At 44.8% G+C, this 16,689-nt stretch overlaps 1 long non-coding RNA gene across 1 annotated transcript in view; it reads left to right on the forward strand.

Moving 5' to 3' along the window:
* LOC117801500 overlaps window positions 1-16,689 on the forward strand; it is a 182,900-nt gene that overhangs the window by 15,957 nt on the left and 150,254 nt on the right. The window lies entirely within an intron of this gene.

Raw genomic sequence — 16,689 nt, forward strand, 5'->3', positions numbered from 1 at the left:
CACTCTGAGGCCAACCACGAACTTGGAGAGTTTGGGGTGGAGGTATAAAATTTCTCGTGAAATAGACATAACTTGGAGGTAGAAGACAGAATTTATAGTTGCTATTAAAACGGTTGCGGGGGTTCTTGAAGGTAACTGAGTTATGTTCTTAAATATCTTCAATAATTATAGCAGTAATTAGCACAGGTAGGCACACATGAAAGTGTAACATGCGCGTAGATAAATATACTGGCAACTATATCAATAAAACACTTGCAAACATAAATTACTATATAAATGCTAATTAATTACATAAGCAGGCATACCGGATGGGATGGTTATTCATATTACTGCAAAGATAAACAGGCAAANCATAACTTGGAGGTAGAAGACAGAATTTATAGTTGCTATTAAAACGGTTGCGGGGGTTCTTGAAGGTAACTGTGAGTTATGTTCTTAAATATCTTCAATAATTATAGCAATAATTAGCACAGGTAGGCACACATGAAAGTGTAACATGCGTGTAGATAAATATACTGGCAACTATATCAATAAAACACTTGCAAACATAAATTACTATATAAATGCTAAGTAATTACATAAGCAGGCATACCGGATGGGATGGTTATTCATATTACTGCAAAGATAAACAGGCAAGCAGGCAGTGCATTCGTTTGAGAACCTGGCTTCTCCTTGCCTCCCTTCGCCAGCCTCCTGCGGTGGTTAGCCCTGGTCAGGGAAGGTGGAGACCCTGCCTCCACTGTCCACCCACACAGCCACTAGCCCCATGTGGCTGACGAGCACTTCAGATGTTGCTAGTTCCAGATGAGACATGCTGCAAGTATAAAACAGCAGATTTGGAAGGCTTAGTTTGAGTGGCGGGGTGGTGGGGGGAGTGGAAGGGACTGAGACAAAGTAGAGTATGTCCTTAATAATTTTTATATTGATTACAAATGGAAATAATAATATTTGGATAACTTGAGTTCAACAAAATGTATTATTAAGATTTATTTTACCTGTTTAATTTTACTTGTTTAACATGGCCACTAGAAAATTAAAAATGATATTTGTGGCTCACGCTTGGGGCTTGAAGTGTTTTTTTTTTTTAATCTAGGTCATTTTATTCAATAAAATTTTATAAAACTTAGTGCCTCAGCCGCACCCAGAGAAAGCTCACTCGCAGGCAGAGAGAAGGGTTGGACTCAGAGAAGGGTGGCTGGTTGCGTGTGGGNTGGATAACTTGAGTTCAACAAAATGTATTATTAAGATTTATTTTACCTGTTTAATTTTACTTGTTTAACATGGCCACTAGAAAATTAAAAATGATATTTGTGGCTCACGCTTGGGGCTTGAAGTGTTTTTTTTTAAATCTAGGTCATTCTATTCAATAAAATTTTATAAAACTCAGTGCCTCAGCCTCACCCAGAGAAAGCTCACTCGCAGACAGAGAGAAGGGTTGGACTCAGAGAAGGGTGGCTGGTTGCGGGCGGGAGTAGGTGTGTGCTCACGGGGCTTTGTGGAAAGACCACACCTTTGCTCCCCCCCCCCCCCCGGCGGTGTTCCCTGCCCAAGGAGTGATAGCAATGCACTCAGGACATGCTGAGCGCTGGAACGGCGGTCTCCTGGTGACAGTCCCAGCTGAGAGCCAGCCCACCCTGGTCATTCATGCAGGGTCAGCATCCCTGGCAGTGTCATGCAGGCAGCCAGGCTTGGGGTCCCTCACCAGGTGCCCCAGGAGCCAGTGGCACCTACCCTCAGCAGAGGGCCCCTGATGCCACCTTGGTTCATGTCAGGCTGGGATGGAGCTCCCGGGGACCCTGGGCACCCCCTTCCTGTGGAGTCTGGCTCTGCTGAAGGGCACACTCTTCTAAAGTGATGAGACCCCAACATGTACCAGTGGGCACAGGACAGGTTTGCTTCGGGGATCCCAGGAAGCTGACTTGGGATTTGAGAAACATCCCCACAAAATAGTTCTGGTTGCCAGTACCAAACCAAACCGGTAAGAAAATGTACAATTCCTCCTAAAAATACAAAGTACTCCCGTTGTAGCAAACGTCACTATTAAACAAGGTCATTTTTAGGTTACGTGAAATGGAAATTTTTTTCCTCGGAATTGAGCTGTATTGCCCATTTTGCTGTAAGGGAGTTGAAGCGCGGTTTTATTGGGTGCTCCTGCTCTGGACTGTCGACCCAGTTTGCACGGCAGAGCAAGGCAGAGAGGAGGGCGCCACCAGGCTCCCTGGTCCACGTCCTGCGGCTGTAACTCTCCTGCCTGTGAAACAGAAGGGAGAATGAACTGAGGCTCCTTCTCCATGCTGGGAAGGATGGTGCTGAACCACGGAGGCAGGCAACCCTCAGCATCCCGGGATGACCACCTTTGTGGACACCAGACACTTAGTGATATAAAGAGGTTCGATATTGAGGCTGCTTATCTGCAAGAGGAAGCAAACGGTGGGATTCTCCTTTGGCATTTTGGTAGACACATGTCTTACTGCCGGACCTGCCAGCTAATTATTCCTGAGGGAGGAAAGGGGTGGGAGCAGGCCTGCGGTGGGGGCTGACCTTAGAGTGGGAAAAAGAAGTACCAGTTAGGTGTAACTTCTGCAATAGTTCGCCTCAGAATTCTTCACATACTGGGCTTGCAAGGCACCTATGTGTCCTGAATTTGTCTTGAAGAGGACTTGCAAGAATTCATTCATAAATTATATGACCTGCTATAGTGTTTAATTGTTGGATGAACATTGATAGTTGTGAACTCTGGGCTATGGTGCTGTAGTCTGGGCTGGGTTCCTGAAAGCACTTGAATTCTTATTTGCATGTTATTTGCATGAGCTTACATACTAACTTCAGAAGGCTGTAACTCTATGCACAATTAAATTAGATTAATTAGGTTGCAACACCCTACAACTGTGTGCAAATCTGATACTCGAAGATTAATGCATTTGACCAATATAACAGAGTTATAAACCATTAAATGTCATTTAAACTCAGGAACCATGAATACACAAACTACATGGAACTGGAAATATGCCTCTCCTTACAATACAACAGCCCCTGTGGGTCACTAGGTATAGGAGACGATTTTTAAATGTCCCACCTTTCTTAGAGATGTTTATCTTTCCAAGCACTTAGTGCTCACCTGCTCCAATCTCACCCTGACCCAGGTTGAGCAATGAGGGATGTAAGGCCCAGAGAGGAAATGGTTTTGTTCAAGATAACAGAACCACTGGCAGCTGAGCCAGAACTCAAGTGCCCCCAGCCAGACCCACTTCTCACAGGGGTGGTACTCGGGCCTCCAGGCCTGGGGGAGCCTCACGTACTCTAGGGCTGGACATGGAAATGTCACAAATCAAGCCGGCAAACGAGTGTGTCAGACACGCCTTCCTAACAGCCTGGCAGGTCAGGCTCCGTGCTGCAATTGTGGGATTTTTCCGAGTACCCAGAGTGGGACCCAGAGGGGAGATGCACGCTCTGGAAGGGCATGTGCCCTTGGCCCTGAGGACCACTGTCCCTTGGCAGAGTCGGAGGCTGGAACAGTGCCAGAGCTGGGTCCTCAGAAGCACAGCCCGGCAGGGCACCCGTGCCAGCGTTTAGTGGGACTCCCTCCAGCCTGACTCCCAGTCCTTCATGTTATTTTCTATGCCACCACACTTCTGTCTGCACAGTTTAATGGACATATAGCCCTCTCGTACCGCGATAATAATAAATTCCTGGCAAGGGGAGAAGTTTTTGCGTCTCAGGAAATAACAAGAACAAAAAGCTGAAGTGCTCATTTCCTTGGAGCATTCAGATTTCATTGCTTGTCCTCTGTTACCCTACAAGTATGTGCACACGCACACACACAAATGCACTGAGACATATACACACACACCCGAGCAAGCCTTCAAGTAAAGTCAGGGATTCTCCCTTCGGCATAGTAATCAAAGTCTTTCCCATCATTTGTTTGTTTGTTTGTATTGACTCACTAGCACTATACTGATTTGCATATTGTTTTCATAAATTTGCATAGTGCATTTGCTGGGGCCCTCTCCCTTGAGCATCCCACACTGCTCTGGAAGTGTGGCCAGCTTTCCCTGTGTTGTAAAGGAACACAAAGGAATGCTTTCTTTCTGCAAGTATCTGTCACAACGAAGCTTTTAAATGCTACAGGACATAGAAGGATTTTGTTTTAATTAAAGTACCATTGTGAGGAATTTTTGTAAAGCCATCATTTTTTGACTCTGGTCACTGAGCAGCTTAGAAGCAGGAGAGTGAGTGAACAAGGCAGGTTCGGAATGTCCTGCTCTGGAAGGGATATTTTTAAATGATCCATCTGGAACGACGGCTAGAAATCCTCTCAGGATTTCTGTCCTCTTAGCCTCTGAAATGCTGCTGGCCCGGTCATGTGCAGACCACAAGTCCCTGGGTGATGCTGCCACATTGCTGGGGACCCCAGCCCACCAGGCTCGGCTCAGTGCTTGCTGGCCCCTTAGTGAGGTCTGGACTACCGTGTGAACTGTGTCTGGGCCTGTTCAGGCTCTGGTTTGGGAATAATGACCACACTGTGTATGTATAACCACCTGATCTTAATCAGTCAAAAGATTTAAGAGAAAGGTTATCAGCCCCATACATGCTTATGATATTAAGACTCTTATTGAAAATTAAATCATACGTGCACGGCCCTCACAGTCTCCTACATAACAGCCTGCCCTGTGTGCAGTCCCTGCCTCCCTGTCTCCGACCTAATAAGCCATCCATTTACCTTTGCCATGTTCTTTTTGCCCTTTGACAATGAACCATTCACGGAGTAAAAGGCACCAGAAAGGGATGGGGGAGGGGACCTGATACCTCATCGGTTCTCCAGCCACTGTGCCAGGAATGGCCAAAACAGGAAATGGAGCAAAGGAAATTTACCCAAGGAAGGGGAGAAAGAACTGAAAAGAACACAAAGAAAGTGACCTTCCTCAGGGCCATTGCTCTGAGAGCTGATACCACGGATTTCTTTCCTGCGGAGGGGTAGGCAGACCACCACTTGGGACTTGGCTAAAGAGAACGAGCAGGGAGGGTACAGGAAGGTGGGACAGGACTCCTGGCTTGGCCACAAGGACTATGTGGTCCTGCCTAATTTGCTTGGTCTTTCAGCCTGACTTTCTGGAACTCTAAAACCGGGATAATAATACTGTAACATCCCTGCTTTATTCAATGGAGAGGATGAAATCATTTCATGAATTATTTTTGAGAGAAACCTATGTTGGGCATTTGAGGCTGTGTCCTCCACATTTTACTTTGCCTCTCAGAAAGTGACAGGAAAAGGAGCTTGAACTGTTGGGTATTATTTGTTTCTTTTTTAAAGCCAATCCATTAACATTTCTGGATATTCTAGGGTGTATTCAGCCTGCCCTAGGTAAACCGCAGTATACAGAGGCTCTAAGTGCCCTGCCTATTCCAGGCACTCCCCCATGCCCTCAGGGGCCTGCAGCTATGGTCCCAGGATTCAGGGCTGAGGCCTTTGTGAGTGAGCCAAAGAGTGGATCATCAATTTTCAAGACATTCCCAGAAACATTTCATCTTTGTGAATACAAGCCTATCTGTGTAGAGCAATATGTCCCCAAACCATATTCACGTACAAAGGCCATGATGCAGCTGCTCCTGTCAGGTCTTGGACCATCTCCTTCCCTGTGACCAGCTCCTGCGGACACTTCTCCGTTCTCGGTCTATTTTGATTGTTCAACTAATTTGACCACTTCCTCTTTGCTGGAACACTTCCTTCTCTCGGCTTTTGCCAGACTCCTGCCTCCTGGTTTACCTCACTGGCTCTTTTCCTTCTTCTTGTGTTCACTTCCTCTCTGTGTCACATGGTGATATTCCTCAGAGCTCAGTCCTACCCACCTCCCTCCCTCCTTTCTTTCCTTATCTTGCTTGCTTTTTCTGTGTGTAGTCTCACCCAGCGGCCCTCATCATTTCCTCAAGTCTGGAACCAATGTCCTTATTCCATGGGTATAATAATGAGAACCAAGTTTACAACTGCATCTCCTACCTCTCAGAGACCATATTTACATACCTAACTGCCTATTTGATGTTCTTCACCCGAATGTATCAGAAACATCTCAAATGTTACATTTTTAACATTTGCAAAACAGAACTCTTCATTTCTGGTCCCCCAGTGACTTTCCGCCTCCCCACATCCTCACCCAGCCTCTGAAAACAAAACCATAGGGTCAGTCTTGATTCTGCACTTCCCTAAACTCTCACTGCCCAACCTACCAGCAAATTCTGTAGAATGAACTTGAAAAATGTGTGCCGAATCTGACCATCTTCACCACCATCATTCCAGGCCAGACTTACCTTCATCTCTCACCTGATATCACCATCATTCCAGGCCAGACCACCTTCACTCTCACTTCAATACCCCCCAGACTGGTCTCTCTGCTTGCACTTTTGTCCCCTCCCCCACCAACTCAATTCCTCTTCCACACAGCAGGGAAGTGAATTATAATGTAAATCAGATCAGCAGGAAGCATACATTGGATCTTGGCATCTCCCCACTCAAAACTCCTGAGTGGCTTTCTATTTCACCTGGAACAAAAATCTCGTTTCTTCACTACACACTGTGGGACCCTGTCCATCTGTCTCACCTCAGCTGTGCCGGGCTCTCCCCTTGCTCAGTGATTGCTAGTCACACTGACCTTCTCTCAGTGCCTCAGAGACCCCCAGCTTTTGCCTGATTCTGGGTCTCCAAATGCAGTTTTTCCCACGGCACCGGAGCCCTGGTCTCTTTAACTGGTGTCACTTCACTTTAAATGCCATATTCTCTAGAGGGCTTCTCCAGCAAACCTCTCTAAAGACAGTTTTCCTCAGAACGCCTCCTTTACTTTCCACCTTACCTCTTTCTTTGTGCCTTTATTAAACCTGTCCTCATAGGTGATTTTTTTTTTCCTGTTGAAAAGTTTCTGATGAAACTTTTGGTTCATCTTTGTCCTTCAGTAAATCGTGAGCCCCATGAGGACAAGAATGGATCCTGTCTAACTTGTTCCCACTGTATTCTCAATGCTTAGCACAATGGGAATGAAGAAAGAATTCAAATCTCAGTAATACTGGCAAGAGTTTCTGTAATCCTTTTCCTCAGAGTTGCAGTTTGATTTTGAGACTTTGGACAGACTTGAGACATCTATTCCTGTAGCAACCTCTCCATGGCCATCTTTGGTAGCTTCAAGGCTTTTGTCCACCACATTCATATGTATGAGAATTTGGCACCAGAGAAAATGTCTGAAGTTGAAATCGCGTATGCCTAGTTTGACTTCTTCATGAAAACGCTGCTCCCAAATAGCTTTTTATGGAGACAACCATCAACCCAGCATTCAATTAACCTAAATAGGGCAACTGTATAATTTATTGTCTAAACCATGGTGCTTCTGAGAGTAAAAAGGTACACTTGAAATAATAACTCAAGGACAAGAAGCATAAATTAGGACCATCCTAGGCAAACCAGGACAAGATGCCCTAATGTTAAAAGGCATTGTTGGGGTGCCTGGGTGGCTCAGTTGATTAAGCGTCTGCCTTCAGCTCGGATCATGATCTTGGGGTCCTGGGATCAAGTCCCATGTCAAGCTCCCTGCTCAGTGGGGAGTCTACTTCTCCCTCTCCCCCTCAACTCACGCTCTCTCTTTCTCTCAAATAAATAAAATCTTAAAAAAAAAATCATCATTAACTAATGTGGCTCACATCTTCCCCAGAGCTTGCAATTAACTAAGTTAACCTACTGGTTAATCTTAAAATTATATTTCAAAGATATGTATTAATAGCTTGCTCCACAAAAAGTTTTACCATTTTCTCCACAATTGTGACCTATTCTGTGTGACAACAAATAAGCATGTAAGGGAACACAGTTATAAACAGGTGGGAATCCAGAGGGTTTCTTTTGGGGGGATTTGATAGGCATCTTTGAGGAGATACTCAAAGGAGAATCATAGTCCCGTGATAGATGATTTTTTGATAAATCGATAATAAAAGTAATAGTTACTGTTTACTGAGCCCTTATCATATGCCTTATCAAACGTAAAATGAGCTTTACATTTCTAACTGAAGGGATCCTCAGAACAGCACCAGGGAATACTTAGTATTAATGTCCTCATATTACATGTAAGGAAACAGGTTTAGAGGTCTCAACACATTGCTGGAGATTGCGAAGAGTGAGCAGCAAAGCCAGGCTAACCCCCAGATGGGCCCTTCTCCAAAGCCTGTATTCTCATTCTTTTTTGCCTCGTTTGTTTACCTGACTTACTTTTCTTGTGACTACTTAGAAAGATACCATACTCTACTCCTGTCCCCACTGGGATGCTCTTCTTCCATTTGGCCAGGTGCTCCTCTCTGTGCTGTGATGAAACCATGACAAGGGATTCTCTGGCAAAGCACACAAGGATTGCTGTATGCTGAGTGCTGCTTGTCTGAGATGAACCAGGGTTACACGTGAAAAAGATCTCGGATACCCCACAGTCCTTTCCCCTCATTTTATACATGAAATAATCAGAGAAGTGAATTGACTTGCCCAAAGTCACACAGCCTTGAGAACCAGGACCCAGGCCTCCTGATTCCCAGTCTGCAGTGGTATAGACATAATATTTGAAACACAATATCTTCAGAAAAAGGTTTCCGTGTAAATATTTTATAGACTGTAAAGTAGTACATATTCAGGAAAACAATGTAAATATTTTATAGGCTGCGGCACAACTGTGAAGTTTGGAATTAAGTCAGTGGTTCTGAGCAATGCCACGTGCACGTGGTATGATACAGGGTTCTTGTGTCTGTGGACATCTGTCCCTGAGTTGTGTCTGCATTTTCCAGAGTGGCAGAATTTAGACTGCAGAGCCAGCTGTCTCCCCCACTTCACATTTCCGCTGCACACTGGAGTGCAGCCTACAGGAAAAGGGGCTGAGGAAAGAGATTGCACATCCTTAGGGGTTTTGCAGCTATCTCTAGGGAGAGCAATTTCTGGCCATCCTAAAAGACCCAAACTAGAAAAAGTCAGAGCTAGCCGGACATCCTAGGCCACTCTGGGGTGCCACATCCATGCTGCTGACCAGACAGAAGGCACTCCTTCCGCTCAGTGCAAAGGTGAGGGTAAGCACCCTGCCACATTAGACACTGGGACCCTGTGCCTCATCCTCCGGCTTAGAAGTGCTTAGAATGATTTTAATCTGGAAGAAATTCCTTTCCTTCTTCTTTTATTCAGGTCTTTCTCCCTCATTCCTACTGCACTAGCCATTTCTCCGTTAGTTATAACATTGGGCAGCAGTGGCCAGCAGGCACAGAGACATTGACCTTCAGCAAAGAAAACAGTACTTCATTGCCATTAATAATTCTGGGCTGATTCTGCCCTATATAAGTAAAGTGACTATCCACAAGTAATGGCAAAAATCTCTAATAACCGGCAACCACAATGGCCCTCACCTGGCATTTAACACACTTCCCTCCTTGGCCCTCGACATGAGCTCCTCATCTTTCAATGGTGGAAAGGATGCTGCTTGGTCCTGGGGCCCTGCCCAGCTCCTGGCTCACACCTCCTGCTCTCTCCTGGGGTCCCTGACTGCTCCATCAAGAAGCACTTGCCTGTCTCAGGCTGTGAAACAGGCTGCTTCCTTCTGGGCACATGTTGGAACTCCAGAGCAGCACACACACAACTTGGTGACATGCTAGCCCATCTTGCTGTTAATCCCTGGACTTTAAGCCTGGGCTCTGTTTTGTGGTGTGGCTCCTGCCCTATTTCAGAAACCAGGGTTTCCTCCTACTTCCACTCTGGAAACCAGGCCCTACCTTGATCCTTATGATCTGGGTTTTTCTTGATAACCAATCATCAGGAACAGACTTAGGAATTTTTAGAGAAATTTTAGAATTTTTAACACCCTAAATATTAAATAATCTCTTTTTCTGTCATAGAAGTCTCCAGAGAAACAGAAGGAATAATAGATAAATATAATTTATTGTCGGAATTGGTGCATGTGGTTATGGAGGCCAAGAAGTCTGCAGGCTGCTGTTTGCAAGCTGGAGACCGAGGAAAGCTGGTGGTGTCATTCAGTCCAAGTCTGAAGGCCCAAGGACTAGGAGTTCCAATGTCTTAAAAAAACCAGATTCACGGTTCCTCTGCCTTTTTGTTCTATCCAGGCCTTGAGTGGATTGAATAATGCCCCCTACACTGATGAGGGTCATCTTTACTCAGTCTGCAGATTCAAATGCTAATCTCTTCCAGAAACACCCTCATAGACACACCCAGAAATCATGTTGTACCAGCTGTCTGGGCTTTCCTTAGCCTAGTTAAACTGACACACAAAATAAATCATCACAACTTGCTTCCCTTACTCCCCACCCAATGTCAGATTAAAAATTAAAAAATTCTAGGGGCGCCTGGGTGGCTCAGTCGGTGAAGCGTCTACCTTCGGCTCAGGTCGTGATCTCAGGGTCCTGGGATCAAGCCCTGCGTTGGGCTCTCTGTTCGGTGGGGAGTCTGCTTCTGCCTCTCATTCTCCCTCTGTGCTCTCTCTCTCTCAAATAAATAAATAAAATCTTAAAAATTTTTAAAAATTCTATATCATAAAGTTTTGGAAAGGATAGAAAATTCACACACATACCCAAGTTAAGATATCTTCTTCCTAGATTTTCTGTTCTTCTTGATCCGTGTGTATTTGGCCCTCAGCATGAAGCGTAAGGAGCAGACTTAGTAGCTTCTGCTTACAGGTCCTGTTAATGAGCGTACTGGTTACATTTATATTAGCACTCCACTCTTGACCTCGTAATAATTCTGAAGTAAACTATAATGTAATTGCATCTTTTATGTATCAGAACAATTTACGTGTGTATTAACACCAGCAAACTACAGAGGCTTATTCGGAAGCCACTCACAGGCACTCAGAACTGCAAGGCGTACACGTTCGGTTGTTAGAGTTGCCGTGCATAAATGCATGGGTGCTGCTTTCCTCGCCGTGGAAGGGACTGGAACTTCCACAGCTGTGGGTGGCAGCCACTTTCAGAGGTCCTTGCTTCTTCCCCTTCCTTGGGTGAATGCTGCTTTTCCTGGCCTCTAGAGTGTAGTCAGCTCTTGGTTCTTATTCAACGTTAACTAGCCTGTGGCTGAACCATGGGGGAAAGTTATAGTTAGTAGATGAAAGAAAATAAAAATTTAACTGGGTATAATTTAACAAAAATATCTACATTTTAGAGGAAAACTGCTTGAAAGAATATACCGAAGATGCAAGGCCAATGTCACCCAGCCAGTTGTAAACACTCCCAGGGGCTAACCCCCACCCCTTGTCCTCCATACACACAGGGAGGGAAGGAACACAGATCCAACCAGCAGCTTTTAATGTAGTGCTAGAACACTGCGGGGCCAAGGTTGCAGGGAACGACCAGGGAGGGAAAGCCACTGAAGGAGCTGACATTAAGAAGGTGGGTAATTTACCTTCCGAGATGGTGGCTTGACTGTGATGCATGGGACCTGGGGCGTGAGACACCGCGCGGTGACACCTCACACAGTCAGCTGGCGGAGGAGCCCTGAATGATTGCCGTCGTGGCATGTAGAGGCTGCTAGCGAAAACAGGATCAAGCTGGTGCTGCGCTTTATCACCTCAGCCATCTGCTGGATGGCTTAGAAAGCAGAGGACCATTTGCTAAGTGACAACTGATGTCATTCTATTCTAATGTTCAACAAAAGAAGAACTCTGCCATGACGCCGACAATGATAGCACACTATTTTGCCACTTACATCAAGCAATTTGTGTGATGTTTTGAATCCCATAAGTATTATTTTTGTGTTATGCTTATACTTTGATAGCATCTGTAGGACGGGAAATGTGTGCCAGAATATTAGATGTCATTTTAAGGAAATTGTTGTTCATCAAACCCATTGTAGACAAAGTTTCATCTGGATTTGTTTGGCTGCCTTTGGGATTACCTGTAACTTCTTCCCCCTCTCCCACTCTTACCAGTTCGTTTCCCTTACGTCCAACACCTGCCGGCTGATGGCTTGTGCGTACCTCTCGTGAGGCCGCTGCCCGGTGACTTGGATTTGACCTTTGATCTTAGACCTAGGCCACCTGGAGCTCCAAGCAGGTGGTCTGCACATTGCAAAACCATAGCCACGTCCTTAGAAATTCCACAGGCCCCTTACATGCCCTATCTTTGTCTTTGTAATGCAGATGTTTGCTCTGCTATAAATGATGAACTTTGCTTCAGGAGAGCTGGGTTTTCTTCAGAGTTCTGAGGGATATCACTGTTGATTACACACATGCACATGTGTGCGTGCACATGCACACAGACTCACAAATGATAATCCCTTTATGCAGAAAGTTTGGCTAGATCTCCTCCACATTTTACCATTGTCTCTGATATGGAGACATCTATACATGGTTTATAATACCAGATTTATAAGTGACCTGAGGATACACTTACATTTTACCAAATATGTAAGCTTGCCTTCTTTTCATTCTTCCCCTCTTTTCTTCTTAGAACTTAGATTTCTAGTGATCAAGCCATGGTACTATTTCTAGTGATCAAGCCATGGTACTACTTGTCACTGTTCGTCTTGCTGGTCCTCAATGACAGTTGGAGATAGAACAACTACCATCATTTACTGAGCCCTCTTTGGGGTGTCAAAAGCTGTAGAATGTGGTTCTTGTCGTTGTCACATCATGGCCTACATAGAGATTAGTAATACTTAATAGCATGTTGGTGTAAGTGGATGAGCCTGTCTGGACCCAGAGGCCCCTGGCTTAGAGCTCCAGATGTTCTCAGCAGGAATCCTGATATTTGAGGGGATAGTGTCTCAACCTACCTTTATCCCTTTTATAGTACAAAAGTAGGTCATGGCTCTGATAGAATCTTCCATTTTTTCTTCAAAATAATACTTGGAGGTAAATATTATTACCTGTTAGTTGCTTTACACATTCACATACTTAGTAAATGGTATGGCCAGGGCTTGAATCTGTTCTGTTTGATCTCAGGCTACTTTTCTCCTATCACAAATTAAGCTGCTTTTATAGCTGCTGGGGCTGACTTTATCAGCCTTGGAGATGCAGATGGCGGTCTAGCTAACATGCAGGAGGACCTGTGTTCTGCGGGCCAGGCTGGCTGGCACATGAGTCAGGCATCAAAGAGATACCCCTATGTATCTTCACATGGGGAATCTGCAAAGATCAGTACTACAAAGAGTCCTTCATCAGTCATATGAAGAAGCCTGTAGAGAAAGGCAGGTTGACCATCTAAAGGTGTCATCCCTCAAGGAGCTAGGCACTAAGGACAGCTACAGGGGACAGGTCACCACAGAAAGGCACCAGAGATCAGAATCAAAGGAAAGTCAAAGCACCAATGAAAGGTGGGAACTGAGACAATTCCCTGAGCCAGGGATTCTTAATCTTTAGGGCCTCAGAATCATATGGGCAATTTGTCAAACACAGATTGCCCCACACACAGAATTTCGGTTCCAGCAGACCCAAGGCATGGCTGCTAATTTGTATTTCTAACAGGTTCCCTGGAGATGCTGATGCCGCTGGTCAGGGACTATTTGCCTTAGCAAAAAGTAAACGTGGCTGCTTTATATGGAGGGCTGCAGTCTTGTCAGGGGCAGAAAGGGAACAAATGAAAGGACAGAGGTCTCCAGTTCGTTGTTTCCAGCCACTTACCCTGCCCTTACAATGTACTTGCGTTAGGTCAGAAGTCATTAAAGACCTCATCTAATGCCCTGTATCAGGCAGCACCTGCTGTCTCCTGTGAACCAGCGTCCCAGGCACTTAGACCATCTCCTAGTTCAGGGTGCATGAAGGAAACATGCACTGGTAAACACTTGTAGCCACTGGTGTGTTTAACCTTTGAGGTTTTTGCCAGTAATCCAGTGTTCTTCTAGTTCCATAGTTTTTTTTAACCCGAAGCTTAGAAATACAGTGTTAATTGCCCCCCCAAAAAGTAATGGACCTTGTCTCCATTCTCCTTTCCTTTGGCTGAGATGAGAATACCGAATATTAAATCCTCTTATTTTAGTTGTGGGATTCGACGAGCAACATCCTTACAATGCCATAGGATCCTGAGTCTTTTAAGGGTACCTCTCCCTTAACCACCGTTTCTTTCCTCCTCGTATCCTGAACACAGCTAACACAATTAACTGGGCACGGACTGGTGGCCCGTAAGCTATTTCAATCCCCATCTGGCTTCATTCCCTGTTGGAGAGCTTGTCAAGGCAATCCGGCTCTAAAGTTGAGTAAGGCTCTCTTCACTTACACTCCTTGTTGGTGGGGAGGAGGGGAGGAGAGGATTGAATTTCTTCCGGAGCAGGTTTGTTGGTTGTTTCCAAGGATGCAGGTAAGGCACAGGCAATTGAACCTTTATCCCTGAACTTTAAAGAAGCCACAGATTTCAAAAGAAAATAAATCTTTTAATCCTTCTACAGCTATTCTCCCTTTTACTAAGTAACTGGCATTTAAAAGAAACCATTACTGAGCGTGCCTTCTGAAACCTTTTGTAAGTGTTAACAAGAACTTCTAAGAGACAAGAGCTCCTGTCTTTCCAGGAGATAGGTCCCATTGTGAGTATTTAAGAACAAGTCATATTTAGTCAAAATAGGCAATTATTTTTATTTCACCAGAAGCAAGCTGAAAATAATACCAAGATACATTTGTAAGCCCAGAGTCCATTTCAGGCTTTGAGAACTCCTGTTGGGATCCGTGTGGGAGGGAAGGTGGTCCAGAGAGCATCCTGAAGGGACCAGCAGGCAGCTGCGCACTAGAGCAGGTGATGAAGTTTGAAGAATGCCCACACCTCCCTCCACCACAACCAGTTCGCTGGAACCAAGGGAAGAGTGACATCATTAACAAAAGGGACCACAGACTAAAAACTAATGAGGAACCCAAAAAGATATATATAGGACCTACATTAAGAAAACTAGAAAGGTTTTACTGAGAAATGTAAATGAAGATTTTATATAAGGCTAAATGTATAATATTTCTAAGTGGGAAGACTAAAACAGTAAAAATACCAATTCTTTCCTCTTTAACACTGTGATTTATAATGAGAAATAAATACGTGGTCTTCCTCCAGTTCCTGGCACCAAGCTCTCCTAAAATCCTTTAAATTTCCTAACTGATAAGAACAATAAAAATATCTTTTGTTATGCATAACAAGCTTCTTTCAGCCACTCCTGAGTTTATACTAATGGGGAAGCTTTTGGTAAGCCAGGAGGTTGGAGGCTGGTTGCCAAGGGAACCAACTGTGTGATTGGAGGGTTGAAGCTTTCAGCCCTGCCCCTCAGCCTCCAGGGAGCAGAAAGGGGCTCAGTCACCAATGGTCAGTGATTTAATCAACCATGGTTATGTAATGAAGCCTCCTTTAAAACCCAAAAGGATTGGAGGCAGAGGGCTGCTGGCTTGGTGAACATGTGGTATTGAGAGGATGGCTCATCCATAGAGGGTGTGGAAGTTCTACCCCTGCTCCAACATACTTTGCCCTATGCGTCTCTTCTACCTGGCTATCCCTGAATTGTTTCCTTTTATAATAAAGCGGTAGTCTAGTAAGTAAACTCTTTTCCCGAGTTCTGTGAGCCACTTTAGCAAATGAATGGAATCTGAGCAGGGATTCGTGGGAACCTCTGATATATAGCCAGTCAGAAGCACAGATGACAATCTGGACTAGTGATTGGCATCTGAATTGGGAAAAAGGGACAATCTTTTGAGCTGAGCCCTCAAGCTGAGCGATCTGACGTGATCTCCAGGTACAAAGTATTAGAATTGGGGTAAATTGTGGGATTTCTACCTAGTGTCACAGAATTGCTTGCTGTGTTGGCGGGGAAACCCCACAAGGGTGACCTTTAATGTCCCAAAGTATTGGGGATAGAGGAGAAATGCCCAGGAGTGTTATTACAAAACAAATTTTTACGATTAATAAAATTCTAATAAAAAATTCAGTGAGATTGGTGTATTACCACCCTTCTGAGAGACAGAATCAATAGAATAAATACAGATACACACACACACACACACACACACACGAGGAGATTTATTACAGGAATTGGCTCATGTGATGATGGAGGCCAAGAAGTCCCATGATTGGCCTTATGCAAGATGGAAAACCAAGAAAGTTAGAGGTGTATTTCCGAGTGAATTTGAAGGCCTGAGAGCCAGCAGAGCTGATGGTATAAGGCCCAGTCCAAGTCTGAGGGCCCAGGAGCCAGAAACACCAGTATCCAAGGGCAGGACAAAATGGATGGCCCAGCTTAATGCAAAAGGAACAAATTTGCCCTTCCTCCACTTTTTTGTTCTACTTGGGCCCTCAGTGGATTGGATGATGCCCACCCACGCTGGCGAGGGTAAGCTTCTCTCTCAGTCCACCCGCTCTACAAGTCTCTTCCAGAAGCATTCTCACAGACATTCCCAGGAACCATGTCTTCTCGGTTCTCTTGGTATCCCTGAGTCCCGTCAAGTTGATGCTTAAATTAACCATTACAGTGGGGCTTAGGGGAGAAAAGAACTTGATAAAGCTACACAAAAGTTGACTCATAAATATAGCTGTGAAAACTTGAAAGTGAGAACTCTGCCTTATCCAATACCAAACATGTTAATGAAGTCACAAGAATCAGAAGGGTGGATGCAAGAAGCAGTATAGAGGAAATGGCACTGTGTAGACAACCCTAAAACTGAGGCCAATCTAAGTACATTTTTCAACAAATGGTTTTGTAAGAGTTGACTACTCAAAATTCAA

The sequence above is a fragment of the Ailuropoda melanoleuca genome, chromosome 3, assembly GCF_002007445.2.
Source record: "Ailuropoda melanoleuca isolate Jingjing chromosome 3, ASM200744v2, whole genome shotgun sequence".
NCBI lineage: Eukaryota > Metazoa > Chordata > Mammalia > Carnivora > Ursidae > Ailuropoda > Ailuropoda melanoleuca.